Below are 8,476 nucleotides of genomic sequence, written 5' to 3'. Positions count from 1 at the left end.
GGTGCGATGCTTGAGTTGAACGCATTGCACCCGCACTGAATCCTGACCCATTCATTTCTATGGGGCTGTTCACATGAGCGGTGATTTTCACGCATCACTTATGCATTGCGTGAAAATCGCAGCAGGCTCCTCTTTGAGCGTTGCGGTGCGATAATCCACGCAATGCAGGCCCCATAGAAGTGAATGGGGTTGCGTGAAAATCGCAAGCATCCGCAAGCAAGTGCGGATGCGGTGCGATTTTTACGTATGGTTGCTAGATGACAGTCTATTCACTGTATTATTTTCCCTTATAACATGGTCATAAGGGAAAATAATAGCATTCTGACTACAGAATGCATAGTATAATAGTGCTGGAAGGGTTAAAAAAATAAAAAAGTTAACTCACCTTATCCTCTTGATCGCGTAGTTCCCGGTCTGTTCTTTGCTAGCTGTGGGCTAAAGGACCTGTGGTGATGTCCGATCACATGCTCCATCACCACAGGTCATTTAGCCCACAGCTAGAAAAGAACAGACCGGGAACTACGCGATCAAGAGGATAAGGTGAGTTAACTTTTTTATTTTTTTAACCCTTCCAGCACTATTATACTATGCATTCTGTAGTCAGAATGCTATTATTTTCCCTTATAACCATGTTATAAGGAAAAATAATACAATCTTCCGAACATCAATCCCAAGCCCGAACTTCTGTGAAGAAGCTTGAGTTTGGGTACCAAACATGCGCGATTTTTCTCACGCGAGTGCAAAACGCATTACAATGTTTTGCACTGCGTGGAAAAATTGCGTATTTTCCCGCAACGCACCCGCCTCTTATCCGGGCAAAAAACATGACGCCCGTGTGAAAGAGGCCTTAGTTGTCAGGGTTGCCAACCAGAATTTTTATTTTTTCTGGACAACTTATCCCCAAATCACGGACAGCCAACATTTTTTACAGACAAATTTGATACCATAATGGATGATAAATGGCCAGGGGAAGGCTGGGATGGGAGGCAATTGCCCCCCAGGCCGCCCGCCGCTGGGCCGTCTTGAAAAAAATTATATATTTTTTTTATTTCCTCAGGGCCGCACCACTGATCACCACAGGCCCTGGTTCTAGTTGCCGGCGGTGGTGGTGGGGCAGTGAGAGATGAGCGCTTCCATTGTGGAAGCGCTCATCTCCATATTCACCTGTATCGCCATCCTCAGGACAGTATTAGTGTTTTTTGTTTTGTTTTGTTTTTCTTTGCAGGGGCATCTGACATTTCTTACAGCCCCATTTTTGGGGTGGCACTCTGGGGGCATTTATTTCTTGCCCATTTTTGGGGGGGGCACTATGAGGGTATTTCTTACTGGCACATTATGAGGGGCACTATGGGGGCATCTGGGGGCTCTAAAGGGGCTTTTTCTTTTATTGGCACATTATGGGGGGCACTATAGGGGAGAGCGGCACTATGGGGGCATCTGTTGGCACTATAGGGGGATTATTTGGGGGAACTATGAGGGAGAGGAGCACTATGGGGGCATCTGGGGCTCTAAAGGGGCCTTTTTATTGGCACATTATGGGGGCACTATAGAGGAGAGCAGCACTATGGGGCATTATTTGGGGGCACTATGGGGGACTGAAGCACTATTAGGGCATCTGGTGGCACTAAGAAGGGGCATTTTTTATTGGCACATTATGGGGGGTACTATGGAATCTGGTGGCACTAAGGGGGCATTTTTTACTGGCACATAATGGGAGGCACTATGGCATTTGGTGGCACTAAGGGGGCATTTTTTACTGGCACATAATGGGAGGCACTATAGGGGAGAGTGGCACTATGGAGCATTATTTGGGGGCACTATGGGGGAGTGGAGCACTATTGGGGCATCTGGTGGCACTAAGAAGGGGCATTTTTTACTGGCACATTATAGGGGAGAGGAGCACTATAGGAGCATCTGCTGGAGGCACTAAGAAGGGGCATTTTTACTGGCATATTATGGGGGACACTATGGGGAAGGGGGAGAGGAGCACTATGAGGGCATTTACTGGAGCACTATATAGGGGTATTTTATACTGGCATACATTATGGGGACATTAGCTCAACTGCGGGCACTAAGCAGGGGTATTTCATGTACTGTCATATTATAGGGAGAATTATTACTACTAGGAGGTATTATGGGGAGCTTTACTACTGCTGGGGGGCTATGAGGAACATGATTACTAGTATGGGCACTATAGGGGCACTATTACTACTTGTTTGCTCTGGCAGAGAATTCTTTCTATTGGTGGGATTTTGGGGAGCACTGTTACTTTGGGGGGCACCCTGGCACAGTATCAGTGTGCACAATAATTTTTGGGAGACATTATCTTTATACTATTAGTGTCTGGGCGCAGTTATTTTTTAGAGCACTGTGTGCCAATAATTGTTGAAGGGGGCACTATCTGTGTCGTAGCAGTATTTCCAGGGGGATTGTTTCTGCAGTATAGTATTGGGGGCACAGTGGGCACAGTATTGGGGGCACTATCTGTGTGGTAGTAGTATTTCCAGGGGGACTGTTTCTGCAGTATAGTATTGGGGGTGGCAGGAAAGGGTGTTCAGAAGATGTGAAGATGATGGAAATGTGGGAAACTAATGTCTGTTTGTCAATATCTGCAGAGACGGGAGATGGCTAAAAAATCATCATGGCGGTCTGGTCTGAATGGAGAAGATAAAGAAAGAGAACGTCTACTACAAAGGAGACATCACTGGATGTAAGAGGTAGGTGGCGCTATGTAGTAGAGGAGATGTTCCGGCTCCTGCCCCTGCCATATGTAGAAGGAGGATTCAGAGCTGGGTGAGGACGGCCAAGGGGGCAGCAGGCCACGGGCGGGTGGCAGATGGTGGGGGGAACCACAAGCCTTGAGCAGGATCTGGGGAGGGAGGAGAGCGGAGGAGCTTGCTGTTTATTGTATAATGTGAAGCAGGCAGTGCAGCCAGGACAGGCCTCCCCTCTCCGTATGATGTGTAGAGACAGGCCTCAACTATAGAATGTCAGCTGTACAGTGTTTGTTGGGAGTGGCCTATTAAATGTAGGAGGGGCTTTTAATAATGGGTGGGGCTAAAATGGGCCACTTGACTGGATTTGCCCCCCAGGACTAAGGCTGCCAGCCCTCCCCTAAATCTTATAGGTAATACCCTTCTACAGCTCAATATACTGATAAGAACTCATTACCAGAATTTACTGTGAGCTGTAAAATTATTATAATTACCACCAACATAATCTAGTCAAGTACTACCAGCCTCAAAAAAAATCATGGACACCTATTTTTACAGACTTTCCAGAAATTTCTGAGCGATTGGCAAGCCTGCTTAGTGTGTGTTTGAGATATGAGGAAATTCAATTGAAATTAAATTAGGGAATTAGTTTGATCCCAGCATCAAGTGATTTTAGGCTTGCAATTCATATGAGAGAGAAGAGAGTGTGTGGCCAGCGTCAGCCTTCACAATAAATAAAAGTTCTAGATATCATAATGAGCTCAAGATCCAATGGAGGACGACTTGCCCGGACGGTCCCCGAGGGCGGCTGCAAATTGAATCTTTCTGTGTCAGGCGGACTCTATTAAACATAAAATGTGTATATACAATGCTGGAGCCTTTGCTGGAGTGGAAAGGTGCAATTAGTATGTAGCAATGTTGTGTATTGTGTGAGACTGAGCAGATCATTTGGGTGAATGTGACAACAGCAAAAGAACAGATGCCTGTAGATGCTTGGAGGCCCCTTCAAAAGTGTCCTGTGGGGCTTGAAAACTTGTAGAATAAAGAATTTGCACTATAACCTAATTTACTTCACCCTCCAACATTCAACAGGATACATTTTCCAGGGCTAAGGAGCTACGTGTCCTTTTTAAGTCCAGGTAATTGAAGTCAGTGGGCAGTCCGTGCAATGGAGGGAGGTAGATGCTCTTTGTAGACGCTTTTCACAAGGCAAATACTTATGCAATCATATTTCACACTGGAACAATACTTGAATCACTATTTACTATATATCTCATTTCCCTGCTTGAATCGAGTGATGGTCGAACATGCTCACCGCCACTCCATAAGGTACTCAGCTTTCTATGGTACTCTCATAGAGGTGAATGAAGTGGAAGCCCAAATGCTTAACTGCTGTTCATTCATATAGGGGGACACAGGACCCCCATTCTTATGATTGATGACTCCCCAGTCCCACTATCTGTCATGTCCTATCCAGTGGAAAGGGCATAACTTGTCATTGAAACATATTTAACCCCTTAAGGACACAGCCCTATTTCACCTTAAGGACCAGGCCATTTTTTGCAAATCTGACCACTGTCACGTGCTGATAACTTTAAAACGCTTTGACTTACCCAGGCCGTTCTGAGATTGTTTTTTCGTCGCATATTGTACTTCATGACACTGCTAAAATTGGGTCAAAAAAGTTAATTTTTTTGCATAAAAAAATACCATATTTACCAAAAATTTTGAAAAATTTGCAAATTTCAAAGTTTCAGTTTCTCTACTTCTGTAATACATAGTAATACCCCCAAAAATTGTGATGACTTTACATTCCCCATATGTCTACTTCATGTTTGTAGCATTTTGGGAATGATATTTTATTTTTTGGGGATGTTACAAGGCTTAGAAGTTTAGAAGCAAATTTTGAAATTTTCGGAAATCTTCAAAATCCCACTTTTTATGGACCAGTTCAGGTTTGAAGTCACTTTGTGAGGCTTACATAATAGAAACCACCCAAAAATGACCCCATTCTAGAAACTACACCCCTCAAGGTATTCAAAACTGTTTTTACAAACTTTGTTAACCCTTTAGGTCTTCCACAACACTTCATGGCAAATGGACATACATTTTTAGAATTTAGATTTTTTGGAAAATTTTCCAATATAATCAATTTTTTCCTGGAAAAAAACAAGGGTTAACTGCCAAACAAAACTCAAAATGGGTTGCCCTGATTCTGTAGTTTGCAGAAACACCCCATATGTGGTCGTAAACTACTGTTTGGCCGAACGGGAGGACATAGAAGGAGGGGAACACCATATGGGTTTTGGAAGGCAGATTTGGCAGGACTGGTTTTGTTTATACCATGTCCCATTTGAAGCCCCCTGTTGCACCCCTAGAATAGAAATTTCAAAAAAGTGACTCCATCTAAGAAAGTACACCCCTCAAGGTATTCAAAACTGGGTTTACAAACTTTGTTAACCCTTTAGGTGTTCCACAAGAGTTATTGGCAGATGGAGAAACAATTTAGAAATTTCTATTTTTTGGAAAATTTTCCAATATAATCAATTTTTTCCAGGAGTAAAACAAGGGTTAACTGCCAAACAAAACTCAAAATGGGTTGCCCTGATTCTGTAGTTTGCAAAAACACCCCATATGTGGTCGTAAACTACTGTTTGGCCGAACGGGAGGACATAGAAGGAGGGGAACACCATATGGGTTTTGGAAGGCAGATTTGGCAGGACTAGGTTTTGTTTATACCATGTCCCATTTGAAGCCCCCTGTTGCACCCCTAGAATAGAAATTTCAAAAAAGTGACTCCATCTAAGAAAGTACACCCCTCAAGGTATTCAAAACTGGGTTTACAAACTTTGTTAACCCTTTAGGTGTTCCACAAGAGTTATTGGCAGATGGAGAAACAATTTAGAAATTTCTATTTTTTGGAAAATTTTCCAATATAATCAATTTTTTCCAGGAGTAAAACAAGGGTTAACTGCCAAACAAAACTCAAAATGGGTTGCCCTGATTCTGTAGTTTGCAAAAACACCCCATATGTGGTCGTAAACTACTGTTTGGCCGAACGGGAGGACATAGAAGGAGGGGAACACCATATGGGTTTTGGAAGGCAGATTTTGCAGGACTGGTTTTGTTTATACCATGTCCCATTTGAAGCCCCCTGTTGTACCCCTAGAATAAAAATTTCAAAAAAGTGACTCCATCTAAGAAAGTACACCCCTCAAGGTATTCAAAACTGGGTTTACAAACTTTGTTAACCCTTTAGGTGTTCCACAAGAGTTAATGGCAGATGGAGAAACAATTTAGAAATTTCTATTTTTTGGAAAATTTTCCATTTTAACCCATTTTTTCCAGCAATAAAGTAAGGGTTAACAGCCAAACAAAACTCAATATGGGTTGCCCTGATTCTGTAGTTTGCAAAAACACCCCATATGTGGTCGTAAACTACTGTTTGGCCAAACGGGAGCACGTAGAAAGAGGGGAACGCCATATGGGTTTTGGAAGGCAGATTTTGCAGGACTGGTTTTGTTTATACCATGTCCCATTTGAAGCCCCCTGTTGCACCCCTAGAATAGAAATTTCAAAAAAGTGACTCCATCTAAGAAAGTACACCCCTCAAGGTATTCAAAACTGGGTTTACAAACTTTGTTAACCCTTTAGGTGTTCCACAAGAGTTAATGGCAGATGGAGAAACAATTTAGAAATTTCTATTTTTTGGAAAATTTTCCATTTTAACCCTTACTTTATTACTGAAAAAAATGGGTTAACAGCCAAACAAAACTCAAAATGGGTTGCCCTGATTCTGTAGTTTGCAGAAACACCCCAAATGTGGTCGTAAACTACTATTTGGCTAAACGGCAGGACATAGAAGAAGGGGAACGCCATACGGTTTTTGGAAGGCAGATTTTGCTGGACTGGTTTATTTACACCATGTACCCTTTCAAGCCCCCTGATGCACCCCTAGAGTAGAAACTCCATAAAAGTGACCCCATCTAGGAAACTACGGGATAAGGTGGTTGTTGATTTGGTACTATTTTAGGGGTAAATATGATTTTTGGTTGCTCTATATTACACTTTTTTGAGGCAAGGTAACAAAAAAATTAAATTCTAAAATTTTTCTACATTTGCTATTTAGTTTTGTGGAACACCTAAAGGGTTAACAAAGTTTATAAAGTAACTTTTGAATACCTTGAGGGGTGTAGTTTCTTAGATGGGGTCACTTTTTTGGAGTTTCTAGTCTAGGCTACATCAGGGGGGGCTTCTAATGGGACATGGTGTCAAAAAAAAAAACTGTCCATCAAAATCTGCCTTCCAGAAACCATATGGAGTTCCCTTCGTTCTATGCCCTGCCGTGCGGCTATATAGCCATTTACGACCACATATGGGGTGTTTCTGCAAACTACAGAATCAGGGCCATAAATATTGAGTTTTTTTTGGCTGTTAACCCTTGCTTTATTACTGGAAAAAAAGGATTCAAATGGAAATTTTGCCCAAAAATGGGTGTTTTGGCACCGTTTTTATTTTATATTTTTAACACCGTTCATCCGAGGGGTTTGGTCAAATGTTATTTTTATAGCGACGACTTTTACGCACGCGACGATGCCCAATATGTATGGCTCTCAGACTTTGGAGACACTAAGCAGGCATCCTAAAACTGCGGCCCTCCAGATGTTGTAAAACTACAATTCCCACCATGCCCTGCTGATGGCTGTAGGTTGTCTGGGCATGCTGGGAGTTATAGTTTTACAACATCTGGAGGGCCGCAGTTTGAGGATGCCTGCACTAAAACTAATATTTTTTTGGGGAAAAAAAATTGTTTCTGTGTCTCCAAAGTCTGAGAGCCATAGTGTTTTATGTTCTCTAGGGGACTGTTGGAGATTATAAAAATTTAGTACTCCATGGAAGTGTGATACTCCCTGAAGCAATCGATAATGCAGAGGCCCGGATGATCGGGGCAAGTGTCACACTGAGTAGTGGTGTCCTTCCGTATCCCCCTCTTGTGACACACTCTGCATCTTTTTTGGGTTCGTCCCTTCTTTCCAGTATGGGGGACCACACCTGGAAAGTGTTGGCCAGGGACGATCCGGGCGCCTCCAGTTCCCGAGGTACTCCGGCCTGCTCTTTCCCGGTCCGAAAAGATCAGGTCTTTGAGGACTGCCTCATAGAATTGGAGGAATGTCCCTGTGCTGCCAGCGCTTCGGGATAGTACAAAAGAGTTGTACATGGCAACCTGCACCATGTAGACCGCAACTTTTTTGTACCATGCCCGGGTTTTGCGCATGGCATTATATGGCTTGAGGACTTGATCAGAGAGATCAACTCCTCCCATATACCGATTGTAGGCGACGATACAATCGGGCTTGAGGACCGTTGCCGTGGTACCTCGCACAGAGACTGGGGTGGTGCTGTTACCGTGGATTGTGGACAGCATAAGGACATCCCTCTTGTCCTTATACCTGACCAGCAACAGGTTTCCACTGGTAAGTGCACGGGTCTCACCCCTGGGGATAGGTACCTGGAGGGGGTGGGCAGGGAGGCCGCGTTGATTTTTCCGCACGGTCCCACAAGCGAACGTGGATCTGGCGGCAAGGGACCTGAACAAGGGAATGCTGGTATAAAAGTTGTCCACGTACAAGTGGTAACCCTTATCCAGCAGTGGGTACATAAGGTCCCACACGAGTTTCCCGGTAACACCCAGAGTGGGGGGACATTCTGGTGGTTGAATCCGGGAATCTCGCCCCTCGTACACACGAAATTTGTAAGTGTAC

This window comes from Bufo gargarizans, chromosome 11, assembly GCF_014858855.1.
Source record: "Bufo gargarizans isolate SCDJY-AF-19 chromosome 11, ASM1485885v1, whole genome shotgun sequence".
NCBI classification, from domain to species: Eukaryota; Metazoa; Chordata; class Amphibia; order Anura; family Bufonidae; genus Bufo; species Bufo gargarizans.
The sequence above is the reverse complement of the archived record's forward strand: the minus strand, read 5'-3'. Positions refer to the sequence as shown.